The following is a 17,937-nucleotide window of genomic DNA, read 5'->3' as shown; positions in this document are numbered from 1 at the left end:
AAAATCTGTCTGGTTCACTGATGTCTCCAGGGAGGGAATTCTGCCATCCTTACCCAGACTGGCCTTTGTGCCACTTCAGACCAAGAAGGTGGTTGACTCTCAACTGCCTGCTCTGCTCAATGGCAATTAGGGATGAGCAATCAATGCCAGCACACCTCACGATAACCACATACCACATGCAAATAATTAAAAATATCAAGATAGCAGATTACACAAAACTAAGAAAGACAGTTAATGAAGCAGAGATGGTTCAGACTTTATCAAAAATAATTTAATGCACATTAATATCATATCCAACACACAAACTATAGCTAACGGGTATATTGCATGAATAATATGGAAATTATTAAAGCTAAGTATTGAGAAAGGGTTCTGAGGGTTAGATTCAAGGATAACCATTTCTGATCAGTGCAAATAAAATATTGAACAAAAAGTAAAGCCAAGAGAAAACCTGCACTTATTTACTCTGACACAGGAGGCTGCCATTTGGTCCAGTGGGTCTATGCTGGCTCTCCAACAAAGCAATTCCATTGATTTGTTCTATGGCCTTATCAGACCTGTCTCAGAAAGTGTATCATATCTTCTTACTAAGAAGTTGAAGGTGGTTTGGAGAAGACTTGAGGTCGTTTTATTGTGTCAGCATGGTCTAAGAAAGAACAAAAGACAGGTGTCTTTTGCATCCTCTTCAGGAAATTACAAAGTGCTTCTATAACCAATGAAGAACTATTGTAACATAGGAAACACAACAGCAACTTATGTACAGTGTGCAGAAGGGGATGTGGAACATTAGCCTGATAATCAGTTTTTTTAATTAAAAAGTATTGTTGATTGATGGATAAATATTGGCCAGGACCCCAGCGCTAACTCTCCAACTCTTCAAAATAGCCCTGTGGATTTTTTGTTTAAACACAGACCTGAGAAAGGATTTAGGACCTTGGTTAAACATCTCATCTGAAAGAAAGCAGAGGTATAATGCAGCACTCCCTCAGTACTGCACTGGGAGGGTCAGCTTTGGATCCTTGGCTGGAAGAACCTGAGTGGGACCCACAGCCTATTGACGGAAAGGCAAGAACGCAACCCACTGAACCACAAGTGATGCCCGAAGACAGCTGATGTCAGGGCTTGAATGATGTGATGATCCTTTAGAAGGATGTAAATATTATAGGAAAAGAGATTTGGAAAATTACTTCAAACCAAATAGTGACAACAGGACAAGAGGGCACGTATTTTAGGAAGTTCTTCACAGAGAGAGAAACAAATTTACAGACAGAACAGTTGGGGTGAAAATCCTGGAATTAATGGGAAAACCATTGAATGCTATATTGATATAGTATTGTGTTGTAGAATGTTTCTAGATTACTTAAAATGGACTGAATGGTCACCTCCTGTACTTTCTTGAGATATCACAAAGAATTGGGAGTTGGAACACGATTGGGAACACTGAAAAATTGTAGAGCCAGAGCAGAGATCTACCAGCTTGGTACAGAACAAGGATTCTGCCAGTTGTTATAAACCATTGACAAACTACAAACAACATCTTCCCCTTGGATCATGTTGGAAGCCAATTCAATCCACAACAAATGAAGGACCAGCTCACTAGATTGCTAGGAAAATTCAATCTGGTGTCTGTAAAGTTGCACGAAGTTTGGATGATGCTGCACCAAGGTGTGCAGCAGTTTAGTATTAATGGTTAGGATTAGAATTAATGATACTAGACTAATAATCCAGAGGCCTGGACTAATGGCTCAAACCAATGACATCAAATTGCACTTCAGCAGCTGGGGAATTTAAAGCAACAAGTTGGGAATCATAAAAATTCAACTAATTCACTAATGTTCTTTGGGAGAGGAAATCTGTGATCCTTATCCGTATCTGATTCCAGAGCCACCTTATGTGGTCGTCTCTGCTGCCTTCTGAGATGACATTAAGTCATTCGGTCCAAGGGCAATGAGGGATGAGCATTAAATGCTGGTGTGGGCAGTGATGCCCTTAGAAATTTTTTTTTATAAACAGCAGTGAGCTTGCTGGATAGTACCAGTCAGTGGTGGTGAGTGGAGTTAGCTGTAGTGGGAAACAGTATGTGAAATGCTTTAATGGATCTTTGTGCTTTGTTTTGCAGTTCAATAAATTGGAACAATGAATACTGACATTTCTCTCATGTCTCGGATAGTCACTGACAACGATGGGGACACAATGGTAGGTCACGTGCTGACATCAGACATGCCCTAGCTCAATGGGCCTCGTGGGAGAGAAACAGAATTAACATTTTACATCACTGACTTTCATCAGAACCAGATTCTAATGAAGGTAACAAATACATAATGCTGAACACACCCAGCAGGTCAGGCCGTGCTCAGCATTTGAGGAAGGTATATTGACTTGAAACATCAACTCTAGTTCTACCTCCACAGATGCTTCCTGACCAGCTGAGTATTTCCTGTACTTTGATTTTATTCCAGATTTCCAACATCTGCAGCTTTCTTGCATTTCAATTATAGGCCATCCCCAGGTTAAGAATGCCCGAGCTCCTGTAATATTATTAAATTCAAAAGTCCAACATACGTACATACATTCATTCCTATGAACAGCAGACGGTTTCTTCTCTCTCCACTTTTAATAATTGTTCTTTCTTATCAGTCTTATGTGCTTTTGATGACATTCATTACAACACTGTGAAGGTGTGGTTACCATAGAGTTCTTTTGTGAATTTTTCCAACTTAATGACTAAATTGACTTATGGATGTCTGTAAAAATGGAATCCATTCATTATCCAAGGTTGGCTTGTCCTGATTTTCTTAATTAATAACTTGGACCTGGGTGCACGGGGCACACTTTCTAAATTTACAGATGATGAAAAAGCTTGGAGGCCATGATGAATTGTGAGGACTTCAAGGTGACATAGTAGTAGAAAGGGTGGACTTTAATACCAAGAAGTGTGAAGTGTTATATTTTGGTAGGAAAGGTGAGAAAAGACCATTATAAACTAGATAGCACAATCCTAAAAGGGGTATAATAACAGAGACCTGTGAGTATTCATTGCATAGTTCATTGGAAGTGGCAAGGAACGTGAGAAGGAAGTGAGAAAGTGTCCTGGTCTGCAGAGACAGAGGCATATAGTGCAAGAACAAGGAAGTCATGATAAACTTTTACAAAACAGTGGTTGGGCCACAATTTGAGAATTGTGGGGTTCTGGGTACCACACTGGGAAAAATGTAAAGGCTTTAGGGAGGGGATGAGGAAATTTAGTTATGAGGATCGATTGGGTTGTTCTGCTTGGAATTGAGGAGGTTGAGAGGAAATCTGTTACAGGTAATCAAAATCATGAAGGATAGAGAGGAACTTTCTGTCGGCAGAGGGTTCAAGAATCCGTAGATGTAGAATGAATGACAAAAGAACCAAAAGTAACTTGTGGATATTTTTCTTTAAAATCACAGCGAGCAGCAAGGGTCTGAAGTGCACAGCCAGGGATAGCAATGGAGACAGAATCAATGGCATTGTTCAAAGGGGAGTTGGATAAGTATCCCAAAGGCAAAACAGTTGTGGGCTATAGATAGAGGGCAGGGAGTGGGACTGACTGGATTGCTGTCACATAGAGCTGGAATTGGCCCGATAGGCTGAATCATTCTGTGGTTCTGTCACCGGGATGGCACATCAACACGAGCAGCTATAGAATTCAAGCACTGCAAAGCAAGAGGAACCTACAGCCACCACTTTCTGAACATCTCTACAACAGGGAGCCAGGCTACTGAACTCCAGAACTGTCTGTAAATCGCCACAGCCACAGTGCACTGGTGTGTTGTGTAAGCTATATCACAGTCATTGCAATGCAATGCCAGTGTTGCATAGAGGATTATTTCTAACTGGAGATGGGGAGAATGGTGATTCCAAGGATCAGGGCTCATTTCCTTTGGAAGTGAAACATCCAGCCACTCTGAAATTTCAAAATTATTTGAGGAGAATTCACAAATCAGATTCAGGTAAAGTAAAAGTTTCAGATACCAAAACTGAGGCTGTTTAGCATTGTGTAAGGTTGAAGGGACTCAGATAAGCATAAGCCTGGAAAGTGTATTCTGCTGCATTTTTCCCCCCTAGGTGTTATGTTTTACCCTGAGTAGATCAAATTAGTTTTCCAGATGAAATTGTGACAATTAACTATGACCCCTATGAAAAACGTGCTCTGCTCGGATCAGGTCTAAGCACTGGTCAAGATCTTGACCCTTTTGAATTGCTGCTCAACTGCAGTGATAGCTGGACAGCATTGTTGTGAGTGCTCAGAGTAACAATATATTAAACAGGCTGGGATACAATGGGTAGGGAGTGCATTTCACAAGCCAATGAAATCCACACTCACCAATGAAAAATCTCTCGAAATTCTAACTGAGCTTCATTTTAAGCCACTGCATTAACTGACTATTTCAAGGTACACAATGGGGCAGATCTTGAACAAATGGAAGTGATCAATGTGGAGTCACACTTTCCTAGGCAAACCATCATCCTCGCCTACACCTGTCACTTCCAATCCCCCTAATTAAGGGCGACTTCCCGAGAATGGGCACAGGTTTCAACTCACCATGCGATCTTGCTCATTTTCTGTCTCAGGAGCTACCACGATGTGCAAGAACAGACTGCGCAGGGGATAAAAGTCACGAGATGGTAATCAATTTTGCACTGAAGATCACATGCAACCATTACCCATATAACATGCCATGGCGTTAGTCAGATTACTTCACAATTTTGTAGTCCATTTTAGAGAGGCGATATTTGATTGTAACACACAAATGTCTAGTGGCAGTTAGGGTTTTGCTCGAGTACATTCACGTAACTTGCTCCTTGAGCCTGCATGAGTTAACAGCCGACCCTCTAATTCACATTCCCACATGTTCCTTGATTCCTTTGGTATCCAGAAATGTATTGTTTTCTCCCTTGAATATGGTCTTGGATGTGGAATCCACAGGGTAGAAAATTCCAGAGATTCACAACCTTAAGTGTAAAAGTTCCTCTTCATCCATTGTTTATGGCCAACCCTTCTTATCCTGAGACTATGTCTCTCCCAACCACACCCCATCCCCCCCACACCCCACCCTCAACCAGTTCTAAACCCACCAGTCACTCTGAATCTTGCACGGTTTAAATGAAATCATCTCTCATTTCTTCTAAACAATAAGCGAAGATCCATCCTACACAATCTCTGCTTGTAGAGCAACACTCAGAATCTACAGTGCATTGATTCCAAGAGAAGTAAATCCTTTCTTAGGTATCTGAAACTCCAAAATCCACAGAGTTGAAAAACAGGATAAGTAATTTGTTAAGTATGAAAAATACTGGTGCAAAGAGATAGAGTGGCCTTTGCTAACAAAGTAGTGGCAAACACTGGAGAATTCCTGTTTAGTGTAGAGAATGAGTAAGGTTGCAGTCATTCAGAAGCTCTCCTGGAAGTTGGTTTTGAGTCACTGATGTTATTTTCTTCCCTTGCAGCAGACGTTGAAGTTTGGCGGTTGTCACCAGAAAGGTGGGGACAGACACATATTAATATTTCAACTCAAACATCTAGTCCACCAGCACTGATTAACATACAGACATCACTAGATCAGCAGGTGTGATGAACCTCTCCTGTGTTTCAGACACCACATTTAATAAGGTGCGGAGCTTCACTGACACACACTCGGGATCTCCACCAGACAGCAAGCACCTGATGGATGAGCTCGAGGTCATCAAGTTCCACATTGAAGTCCAAACCAGAGTATGGCTCAGGCAGAACTTTATTTTTGTAACTTCATGTTATCCTTTCTCCCAAAGTAAAATACTGTGATCTGAAATTTAAAAAAGAGAAAATGCTGGAAATACTCAGCAGGTTAGGCAGCATGGGTGGAGTGAGAAACTGTTAATATTCTGAAGATTCCTCATTAGTCGGGTTATTGAGTTCAAGAGCCATGAGGTGATGTTGCAGCTCTGTAAAACTCTGGTTAGACCACACTTGGAGTATTGTGTTCAGTTCTGGTTGCCTCATTATAGGAAGGATATGGAAGCTTAGAGAGGGCTCAGAGGAGATTTACCAGGATGCCACCTGGATTGGAAGGCATGTCTCATGAGGATAGGTTGAGCAAGCTAGGGCTTTTCTTTTTGGAGCAAAGGAGGATGAGAGGGGACTTGATAGAGGTGTACAAGATGATGAGAGGCCTAGATCGAGTGGACAGTCAGACTTTTTCCCCAGGATGAAAATGGCTATCACGGGGAGCATAATTTAAAGGTGATTGGAGGAAGGTATAGGGGGGAATGTCATTAAGTTTTTTTTTTACACATAATGGTGGGTGTGTGGAACACACTGCTGGCAGAGGTGGTGGGGGCAGATACATTAGGGATATTTGAGAGACTCTTAGGCACATGAATGATAGGAAAATGGAGGGCAATGTGGGTGGGAAGGGTTAGATAGATCTTAGAGCAGGATAAAATATTGGCACAACATTGTGGGCCAAAGGGCCTGTACTGTTCTACATGTCTTATAACTGGGAAAATGTAGAAACCGGGCATGAATTAAGTTGCAGAGTAGGGGAAAGGCTGGCGAGAACAAAGGGAATGTCTGTGATAGAGTGGAGACCGTGAGAAAATGGATGATGCTCATTGGTACTGATGGAAAGTCTGTCTGAAGGACATGTAAATGAGGAAGAAAGAGAACGGGGGGAGAACTGGGTTTAACTGCGAGAATGTTATTGCCTGTCATTTTAATTCTCCATCCATCTGCCACTCTGCCCTCTCACACTGATCCATTGAAGCCCAAGGTGAGCTTGAAGAACCTCCTCATCCTTCGTCTATGTACTTAATATTAGACTCAACAATTTCAGCTAACCAGCCTTTCCAGTTTGTGTCAGAACTGACTGTTTGCTTGGCATACTCAGCATATCAGTAGGGATCTGCAGAGAGGGTGGGGCAGAGTTGGCTTTTTGGCTCAATGAGTCTTCATGTTTGGGGTGGGGGGGGGGGGGTAGAGAAAACTGATAGCTGTTTCTCTCTCGGTGGAGGCTGCCTGTCCTGCTGAGTGTTTCCATCATTTTGCTGCTTATATTTCAGATTTCCACCATCTACGGATTTTTGCTTCTAGGCTGTGAACGTTGAGTTGACCCTTTCCGCATCACATCTGGATGGTACGGAGCTGTGCGTCAGGCCAGCTCCAAGTCCAGAGTACAATCTTCTGGGATGTAAACAGCAGCAGATGAAGTGGTTTCCTCACATTGCTAATAAATAGCAACAACAAACTAGAGAATATACCTGCTGCAATCTGTCAGCTTCTGTTCCAGACTGTTACCTAGTGTCACCCAACCCCAATCATCTGTTGTGTGTCCCCCTCCACCTAGCCATCATATTGTGTAATTTGCTCAGTCACATAGTCTGTGTGCCACGCATAACTGTGACAGAAATGGCAGGATGTTTTAAGTGGAGCTTTGTACCACGACAGAGCTGCTCCTGTTCTCACAGTTTACTTTATTCCTAGACCATTGAATCCTTGAATCAAACAGTGAGCCTCCTGGCAAAGGAACGAAGCCACCATCAGCAGCAGATCAGACTACTCGAGGGTACGTAAAGGGGACGGATCTCTTGGAAATGTCTGCAGTCCAGGCAGTGAAAGCTGGAGTCAGGTGGGGAGTGTCCAGAGTGGGCAAAGGGGTGGTCTCTGAGATGCCCAAGGTGGTTTGGTACATTGTGTGGTAATCTCTTAGCCAACTTCAAGACTGCCCAAAGGCTTTTAAACAGAGGTTGAATGAGGTCCCTGTGGCTCAGTGGTGGTGGGTCTTGCTGAATGGTAGTGAGCCAAACAAACTAGGATCTGACACGTTAGGGGCTGCAGTTGTCCTCAGTACTTTTGGCGCAGCCTGTAGAGCTGCCACTGCCTCACAGCTGCAGTGACCCAGGATCAGTCCTGACCTCGGGTGCTATCTGCGTGGAGTTTGCACATTCTCCCCGTGACCACGTGGGTTTACCTGGGTGCTCCGGTTTATCCAAAGATGTGTGGGTTCGTTGGTTAATTGGCCACTGTAAATTGCCCACAGTGTGTAGGTGAGTGGTAGAGTGTGGGGGGAATTGATGGGAATGTGGGGGACAATTTAAAAAAATTGAACTAGTGTAAGATTCGTGCAAATGGGTGCTCGATGGTTAGTGTGGACTTGATGGGACATATTTCAGTCGGTGTGACTTATGACCAGCAAGGTGGTAATTCAGACAGGGTACGGGTAGTTGCTGGACATTTATTCTTACGAAACTCTGAATGTTTGGGTTTTGTGAAGGGGTTGCAAGTCAATATACTGATATTCACTGGTAGAGCTTGTGCTTCAGGGAGTCTGGGTTGGACAACAGCTACTCCCGCAGCGGTGGAAGGGAAAAGTTGAAAGAAAATTGCATTTATAATTAGCATTCAGGAAAATACTTCACAGTAAATGGTCCATTACTCAGGGGGTATTGTACCATAGGACATACAGCAGCAATGAGCACAGGAAGTTCCATATACATCAGTCAAATAAATAGTTTGTTTTGGACTGTTGGTTTCCGGAAAAACATTGTCAGAGAGCCTTGGAAGAAGCCCTCGCTCATTTGAGTGGTCTATGGGATCCTTTATGTCCATCCTGGGGACAGATGGACTCATCTGAAAGATGGACCTCCAACTAATTTTGAAACCCACCCCATCCCTCCCCCAGTGAAGGCATTAATTCTTGCTGCGGTTCCCGTCACCCTTCAGTGCTCACAGTTGTCCCCAACCACTCACCCTCAGCAGATTCTTCAATCAGAGGAGGAAATCTACTCAAACCCAAGCCCGGTGCCTATCTAGTGTCAAGTTCCCCCATGTACACTTCGTAATTGAGACAAACCCAAACCGTCTGAGATAATAGCCCAGAATACACATGGAACGAGATGAAATTTATTTAGTTATATTTTCTGGGCTGAATCATTAATTTTTCTCCTGACCTCAAAGCTCCCAGACCCTGTGCTGTGACAGACGAGGAGATGAGGCCTGGGGCAGATCAGCCATGAGCATATTGAATGGCAGGGCAAGCTCAAGGGGGCTGAGTGGCCTACTCCTGTTCCTGTTTTCTTGTGTCCTAATGAGAAATACTTCGACATCCAGTAGAGAAAACCTCCTTCCAACATCTGTGTGGCCGAGATTAGGTGATTCAACCCATGCTTACATTGCTATAATGTACCCCAGCTTGGGCACTTACCCAGCAGGCCAGCCTCTTGAGATGGTCCCACCAATCTTCCCCAGAAACCAGTTCTCCTTGGAGCTGACAGATGTCATGGGTGTTTCAATTTCATCGGTGAACCCTTTGTATCTTTCACAGCGGAGGTGAGGAGACTGAGCATGAGCAGCAATATCGAAGAGGACAGGATTAACTTGATGATAGACAGAAAGATCGAAGACTGGAAGAAGGAGCTGTCCTCAAACCTGACCAAACCACAAGAACCAGTCCAGCAAGCAGAAAGCCAGGTGCAGTCAACAGATACCAGCAACCAGGCTGAAGAACTTGCTACAGAAATACACGAGAGGTGAGCCATGCAAAAATAGAGAAAGGCTTCTATGGCAACGTAATTTACACTTCTTAACAGAGCTCAGTGGGATTTAACCCATATTTGTGCTAAAATCCACTCAGGCGTATCCAACTCAAGATCAGCAGGGGCAGATTAGTGGGTAAGAATCCAATCACCTCTATGGCCACTGGTCGAAAGTGAGATGTAGCCGATCATTGATTACCTCCCCTCTCCAGTCAAGTCAAGCCATGCATGGACTAGGCTTACCATTAGTAATTGGTCCACTTCTTCTAGTGCCTGTGGAACTATTTCCAAGCACATTCAACAATCCAGTGGCCATTGATTCCAGCACCATTTTGCTGGAGTGAGGCCCAGGCCTACATCTTACTAACTTCTGCACATATTATAATCATTCAGAATAGTGGTGACTTGAGAGTAACATCACCAAGATATTAAACCACCAGGAGCTGCAGGTTTGATTCTGTGGATATTCACATTCAGACCTTGCTGGTAGCTTCAGATCAGAAGTCTACCCCATGACAAAGACTCAGGGCATGGATGTTCAGGTCAACTGGAATCTTTTAAAAGATTGTACCAATATCTGTTGTAAAAGGGATCATGACTTTAGAATAATGTTAATAGAACACTTTGACTTTTTTTTAAAACCAGTGTAAGGTTCATGGTTGAAAAATGTTTTGTGAATGCAGTACAATCAGATAAAGGGCTTTCTCTTGCTCTGATTTTGTGTTTGGAGCTTGGCCTGTGCATCTTAAGGAAGGGAGGTAGGTTGTCAGAGGAGCTCTGGAACTTTGCCCTGTTGAGCACTTTGTGCTGAGGAATTCTCATGCATTTAGGGAAAGGATGGGAAAAGTGACAACTCAACATTTTTCTGGATCAAAGTCATTAGAGAGAAGAATGTCACCTGAATAATCTGGGGAAAATACAAGGGGAGAGCATCTTTTCCACATGTTGATTGTAAATTGCTCTCTGGAATTATCAGAATCAAGGAGTTAATTCAGTTCTTTACGTTTCTTGCAGCAAAAAATTTCTATGGGAAGAATGTGAATCATTGCGGAAAGAAATAGAGCAAATTAACAGAAAACTAAGTCAGTATCCTTTACCTCCTCTTACTATGATGTGGATTGGGTTGATAAACAATAAGTGCTAAGCCTGAATTGGGTACCAACAGGATCATTGCAGAATGTGTGCTTCCTAATCCCCGCCAGGGATACAGTGCCAACAGGGTATTGCAGCCTAGGGTATGGTCCATGGTAATGCCAAGCAAGTGTTTGGAATCAGGAGGGAAATGCATGCCTGGAAGTCTTAGAGTCTTAACTTAGTGCAGGGTTAAAACAAGGATGAAGCAGTTGAACAAGGTAACTCTATTTGAATTGCAATAGATATTAGGGATGCAACAAGTCTTAGGCAAAGTAAATCAGTTACTGTATGAGCAAATTAATCTCATTAACTGCTGATGTCATACAGAGCAATTAGTTTGTGTAAATTACATAAACTTGTGCAAGATGATTAAAGGACATCCCTAGCTTCAGCTGAAGGATGGAAACACAGCTGCACTGTTGGGTGAGCAGTGTAAAACTGGGTCCCCCAGACGATGAGGGCCCAGGCTGATCTGATCTTCATTGGGTTGAGGACGAACCATTTGTCAGTTGCAGATCCCTGCAACTGGAGAGGAATAAATCACATTCTGCTCTTGGCCACTGACCCCTGCTCCCCCAGGCATGGGTGAGGGTAGAACTGAGTTTGGTGGCCATATTCCCCTCAGTCAATGTTCCCTGCTGCTCACAGCTGAGAGCTGTCCTTTGGGATCACTCTCCCATTAATCTGTGCATTGAGTACAGGACCAGTGTGGGGAAAACTGGTAATCCAAGTGTGTCCTATCACCCTAGGGTCCAGTGAAAGAAAGGCCTGTATTTATGTAGCAACTATCATATCCTTTTCAGGATCTAACAAAGCACTGTACAGCTAATGGTACCTCTTTCAGGCTTGTCACTTGTAATGTAGAAAGCACAACAGCTAATTATATACATTACCAGAGGTTTACGCAAACAGCAGTTATCAGCGACGTTGGGTGAGGGATAGATAGTATTCTGCGCAGAACTCCACTAAATACTCTTTAAAATGGTGACCTGGAATCTTCAGTTCACCTGAAATAAGGCAGGTATCAATACAATGTCTTACATTTAAGAAAGCACGCAGGCAAGAATATGATCAACTGAATCATGGCAGACTCGTGGCTGGATGAATCATCCTCTGTTTGAGGATGAAGTGAGACCAGAGATGTCTTTGCCAGTGCTGGTGTATCCAAGCTGTGCTGCGCCAGTAAGGGCTGTTTCGTCATTGGGAGGAGGCACCAAGCAAAGGTCAGGTCCTTCCTCCAGAAGTGGAACGCCATACCCACCTACCGAGATGGAGAAATACAAGATTCACAGAATGCTGAAGACTTCTGGAATTAAAATGAAAATAAATATTTTTCACCTTTTTGGTTGCAGCTATTCAAGAGGACGATCTGTTAAGTAGTTTGACAGATTGCAAAATACTCAGACAGAACCAAAAGAAATATAATCAGGTACAGCAACACTAGAATTACTCAATTTGCTCTTCATTGCTCTTGTTCGGCGATTATTGAAGGAGCTTCGTAACTGATCCAAATCCCAGTTTACTTACAGAATTTGGAGAAAATGCATGCTTTGAACTTCAAATTATGGTATTGATTTTTCTCCATCACAGACCATTCTTTGGTCATATGGTTATACTACACCGTACCCACATCCAAGGAGAATATTGACAGTTCCCCACTGACCCTTGCAGAAGCTAATCTTATGAAGGACTATTGTTCTCAATCCTAGCCTGACCATTCCTTGTTACAATGAATTATGACTAATTCTGTTATAGTGAATCAGTTTCTCCAGATCTTCCACCTTGTCCCATCATAAAATCCTCCATGGGTGAAGGGTGCAGTTTGTGAGGGACCAATTGAGTTTGAATGTCCAATCAGGCAAGAATTTAAACCATGGACCTTAACTGATGGGAGTTTAACACTACTGATGTCCTGCCATCGCTCTGAGCATCAGCCAAGTGCACTTCCCCGGAGGTACTGAAGCCTCTGAAAGGGACAGCACTACTACTGCTTGAAATATCAGCTTCAGTGAAACTTATTAGATCTTTGGATCTACACGGTGTTTCTCTATTAGTAGAGCAGGACATTCCTACAGAAACAGTTAATGGATCCAGCACATCAGCTATTTGCTCAAATAATCCCAATTTTTCCTTTCAATAAGGAAAAACTTAAAAACTTCCCCACTTTCTCATCAGTTGGTACTTCTGCAAGAACCAGTAGAGCCTCCGCCATTGTCCTTATCCTAAATTCACCTTTGCTATCCAGGAGCTGCAAAACAGTGATCAGGAGTGTGAACCCAAATTGAAACTTCTCAATTTCTACCTCCTAAAACAGCACAAATCGAGTGGGATGGAATGTTTGATAGAGCTTATGGTATTAGTCATGTGGCAGCATGGTAGCGTAGCGGTTAGCGCGACGCTATTACAGCACCAGCGATCGGGGTTCGATTCCCATCGCTGTCTGTAAGGAGTTTGTACGTTCTCCCGTGTCTGCGTGGGTTTCCTCCGGGTGCTCCGGTTTCCTCCCATGTTCCAAAGACGTACGGGCAGGTTAATTTGGGGTTTAAAATGGGCAGCGCAGACTCGTTTGGTCTGGAAAGGGCCTGTTACCACACTGTAAATAAAAAAAATTAAGACTAAGTTAAAACAATCACAAGTAACATCCTGTAATGTTTACTCCCATCCAGATTCTAGAAAGGCTAATACAAGATGCGACAAGTGCAGTCACTGGATCCTGACAGGAGTTAAAAGACATAAGTACGTGGCAGAGCAACAGGCTCATAAGCAGTGAATGTGAGAGAGGGGCACAATGGTAAATGGGTAGGAAAATGCTCGAGTTACTGATTTAGCCATGATCCTGATGCATGGAAGAGGAGACTTAAAAGGCCACACAGCCAATGCCTCCTCTTAATTCCTTTCCTCATAATGGAAAGAGATTGAACTGCCCGATGGTAATGCACTGACTGCATTGATACTGATCTGTACAGAGTAACAAGGTTAAGAAGGGAGAACAGCTGCCAGGATCCTTGCTCTCTGTTGACCTTTTCTGAAATGTGAGGGAAGATTGAACTTGGCAGAGAAATTAAATGGCCTACCCTCGGTCAGGCACTTAGAGAGGACCAGCAACAGACAGCACATTTCAGAGAAGGGGCAGAGGCAATTGGAACTACCAGAGTGCAGGGTACGCAAGGATGAACAGGAGGGGCATGGAGTGTCCTCATTCAGGGCTGTAACCTTCAACATTCTCCATGTGTTTCTACATAGGCTAGCAATGATCGATATGCAGGAGCAGATTCAGAACCTGTGTTATTCCGGCAAAGGAAACAATACCGTTGCCAAGATTAAGAGAGGTTAGTCTGAGCACCACTGATTTGATGACCTTATTTTTTTTAAAGTCATATTTAAAAATGATTCATCTCACTTGAGGGGGAAGCAGGAGCCAGCACAACAATCGAAACACATCCACGATGCATTTACAGTCCATGTCAATTAGTTTTCAGGTGGCAAGTGTGTACTCCCAGATCCTTTTTCTAGGAATCTTCCATTGGCCAATGCTCCACTGCTATTCTGGGAGCATCCCCTGATTTGTAGGGCCCTGTGAGGCTCAATATTTGATTTACATTATGTTTCCAGTTTGGTAGAGAATAAAGACCACACTCCAAACCACCAAAACACTGGTGTTTCCAGTGCTGAAACTGGCCAGTAATTCTGTCAATGCAGCCTTAATCACACAGTCCTGGACTTCAACCCACTGCTGGCCAATGAGGGAACCAGAAGTTAAGTTGCTATCCTCCCCTCTCTACTACCCAAGGGAGCTATAACCAACTCCCTTCTCATTCAGCTCACAGAATGATGGACAGATTCCCTCGAATGGTTCAATAGGTGAAGACACTGCCCCATTTGGTAGTATTGAATGTTGGACCACTGTTCGAGCTGAGGTATAGTGTACCAACCTAACCAAGATCAACAGAGCTGTCAGGGTAACTTTTTATTTAACTGAAAGAGCCCCCGTCTAATAAGATGCAAGGTGGTAGCACAGTGACCTGCTGTACCATGATTTTAATGACATTTAGTTCCAGTCAGCCAATTAGCCCCTCTCTGAGCATACCAAATAAACGGAGGTAGAGTGTACTAATGAAGCATGGTTTCTCTTTAACAGGTAGAAGTACTGAGTGCACAAGGAAAGAGTTGATGGTGAAACAAATGTGCAATGCTTCAGATTCTGATGTGAGTTGGATCGACAGCATGGTGAATTCACAACTGTCATAGTCTCCCCCTCTTGCAGGCTTCATTGCTGACAAAACCTACTCCTTATCCCAAGTAGCTGATGCTCACCAGGAAACCTAGAGAGCCCTCATCAGGGGAAGATCCCTACCAAGCCCTTATGTGATCTCTTTATCTACTATTTCCTGTTGCAAAGTGATCAGTGATGTGAAAATCAAAACATCAAAACAAATCTTAAGTAACAACGTGCTGGAAACACGTCAGGCAGCATCTGTGGAAAGATACAGAATTAACATTTCAGGTTGAATACCCATCTTCAGAACAGGGATAGTTGTTAGTCGTAACTAACTCGCTTTCCCAGTTCTGATGAATGGTCTTTGAAACATTAACTCAGTTTCTTTTTTCACGGATAGTGCCTAGGTTTCCAGCATATTCTGCCTTTAAAATCAGTAACATGAACTCACCTACCTGGACCAGGCTAATGCCACATATCTCCTACGCACCCCAATCCCTCCCTATTCACTACAACCTCAAATTCCAGTCCCTAGGAAACAGCTCACAAACCAGGAACCTGAATGCGTCTAGGGCTACATAACCTCATATTACACAGCCTGTGGATTTGGGATAATAACTCTAATTCAGTTCTTTAATTTAAGATTATTGCATCCCCAACATTTTTCAAACAGTTGTATTCCAATTTAAAATATCAAATCCTGCTACAGGATTTAGTAGGTCTGTAAATTTCAACCTTTGTATTCTAATGGCTGAAGGAATGAAGTTTCCTGGTGTCCAATCCTAGCCCGTACCAAGAGGCAGAAATATACCACCAGCCCTTTAGGTTTTAGTTCAAAATGCATCTGGGTCATAACCAAGAGATAAACATCACTTTCTCTCTCTCTGCTGTTCTGTGGCTAGGGATGGTGGGAGGGTGGGTGGTGTGCTTTTCTATTGAACAACTCTACATCTAAAGTATGTGGTACAAAATCCAGCCAATATAATTGGGGGATTTCTCCCACAGTGTGGCTATTATATCTTGTCCAGATTAGATACAAAAAGCAGTTTCTAATCTCCAGTTTGTTTTGCACAGTTTAAATCTTGGCCCATTCTAGCATATCAACCTCTCTTAACAATTTGTACTAAGATATCTTTATAAGCCACATGTACATTGAAACACAGTGAAATACATCTTTTGCGTAGAGTGTTCTGGGGGCAGCCCGCAAGTGTTGCCACGCTTTCGGTGCCAACATAGCATGCCCGCAATTTCCTAACCAGTACGTCTTTGGAATGTGGGAGGAAACCGGAGCACCCGGAAGAAACCCACGCAGACACGGGGAGAACGTACAAACTCCTTACAGACAGCGGCTGGAATTGAACCTGGGTCGCTGGCGCTGTTATAGCATTACGCTAACCTCTACACTACCGTGCCAGCCATTTATCTAATCTTCAAATGGAACTCATTGCATGAAGCTGTGGATGAACCACAACATAAACTTGTCTTCCATAGCACCTGTATATCAGCTATAGAGGAGTTAAGGCCTCTTGCCTTCTAAGGTTTCCCCCAACTCATATGACGTCAATGTGAGATGGGGGTAAAAGACAACCACTGGGGAGAGACAACCACTGGGGGAGTATCCTGCTGGATGTCAGCTAAGAATTCAGAACTAGAACTTGGATCCTCATTCTTCCAGAATGCCCAGAGTGGGGCATCAACCTTCGAACTCAGATGGGAGACGTATCACTAAGCAAAGGCTTGCTCCAGAATTCAGTGCTGGAAAGAAAGCCTTGCATTTCTATAGCACCTTTTACAATCTCAAGATGTCTCAACTTACTTTGTAACAAATGCCAACAGGTTATTCCCTGGTGAGAAATGTAAACTTCACCATAACTCTGCAGTGTAAATCCACTGTCTCCTTAAGTCTGTCAGTTGGATTTTCTGAAGGGAACAGGAACTGGGTGAAATGCATGGCCCACACAAGCTGGCCTAATGCCATCTTCATATTAACACTGCAGTAATAAAAATGTCCATTTTAGCTTAGAAAAGCAAGTCAGAAATCCAGCTGGATACCGGTAACTGGGACTAGCCTCACTCAGGAGGGGAATTTGTTAGATTATCTAACAAGAGATTGTTATATAAGCATATGGAGGAATTTAAAATAGAGGGATATGTGGGGGAAGGGGTTAGATAGTCTTAGGCGTGGTTTAAAGGTCGGCACAACATGGTGGGCCGAAGGCCCTGTATTGTGCTGTGCTGTTCTATGGTTCTATGGAATATTTCAAGCAGATGTGTTTATGGGCACGTGCTCCTCTCTAACACTTCTTCCTCCCCCAAACCAAAAAGATTGAACGAATCCATTATACGTTTCAAATGGAGCCGATATTTGGATAATTCAAGGTGAAAGAGGACAAGGAAAAAGCAATTAGTTCCCTCAGCAAGGACGTCAATAAAATGGGGAATAGATTTAAGGTAATTGGTAGAATGATTAGAGGGGAATTTAGTAAAACTTTAAATCCAGAAAATGGCAGGGGTCAGATCTCGTTGCCTGAAAACCGAAGATGGAGGCAAAACCTTCATCACATTTATAAAGTGTCTGCATGACATGCCACAGATGTGTGAGTGACGGAGAGCTGAGAAGTGAGATTAATAGCAATAGGTCTGGCATGGACATGAGTGGCTCCCTTTAGTGCTGTAAATTTTGATCATTCCAAGATGCTCTCCTTTGCATAGCCACAATCAAACATATACGGTCAAAACATCTATGCTCTACCACCTCTTATCTATTCACAGGCATGCACTTGTCCAAGAGATAACAGGGAAAAAAAAACACTTTCTCTGATACTTTGCATAATTTTAACACTACTTATGACTGACCGCATCACTTTCCATTCTGTTTAGACTGATACATGGTAAAGGAATCCAAGTGTAAGCTTTTGACAGCTGCTGCCCTTAATACCATCACCTTGGACCAACTGCCTGAGCAACATCAGAGTCAAGGTGCAAGATACCAGCAGCCAGATGCTCAATAAAGTGAAAATACACAAACTCCAGAGCAGCCGATTATTACT

At 43.1% G+C, this 17,937-nt stretch overlaps 1 long non-coding RNA gene across 1 annotated transcript; it reads left to right on the top strand.

Moving 5' to 3' along the window:
- The first annotated feature begins 2,123 nt into the window (after positions 1–2,123).
- LOC127584892 (uncharacterized) lies at positions 2,124–7,529 on the top strand. The gene is made up of 3 exons (XR_007958445.1): positions 2,124–2,196; positions 5,476–5,509; positions 7,487–7,529. It is a non-coding gene; the product is annotated as an uncharacterized LOC127584892 (long non-coding RNA).
- The last annotated feature ends 10,408 nt before the right edge of the window (positions 7,530–17,937 follow it).

This window comes from Pristis pectinata, chromosome 31 (genome assembly GCF_009764475.1).
Source record: "Pristis pectinata isolate sPriPec2 chromosome 31, sPriPec2.1.pri, whole genome shotgun sequence".
Lineage (NCBI taxonomy): Eukaryota > Metazoa > Chordata > Chondrichthyes > Rhinopristiformes > Pristidae > Pristis > Pristis pectinata.
The sequence above is the reverse complement of the archived record's forward strand: the minus strand, read 5'-3'. Positions and strand labels throughout refer to the sequence as shown.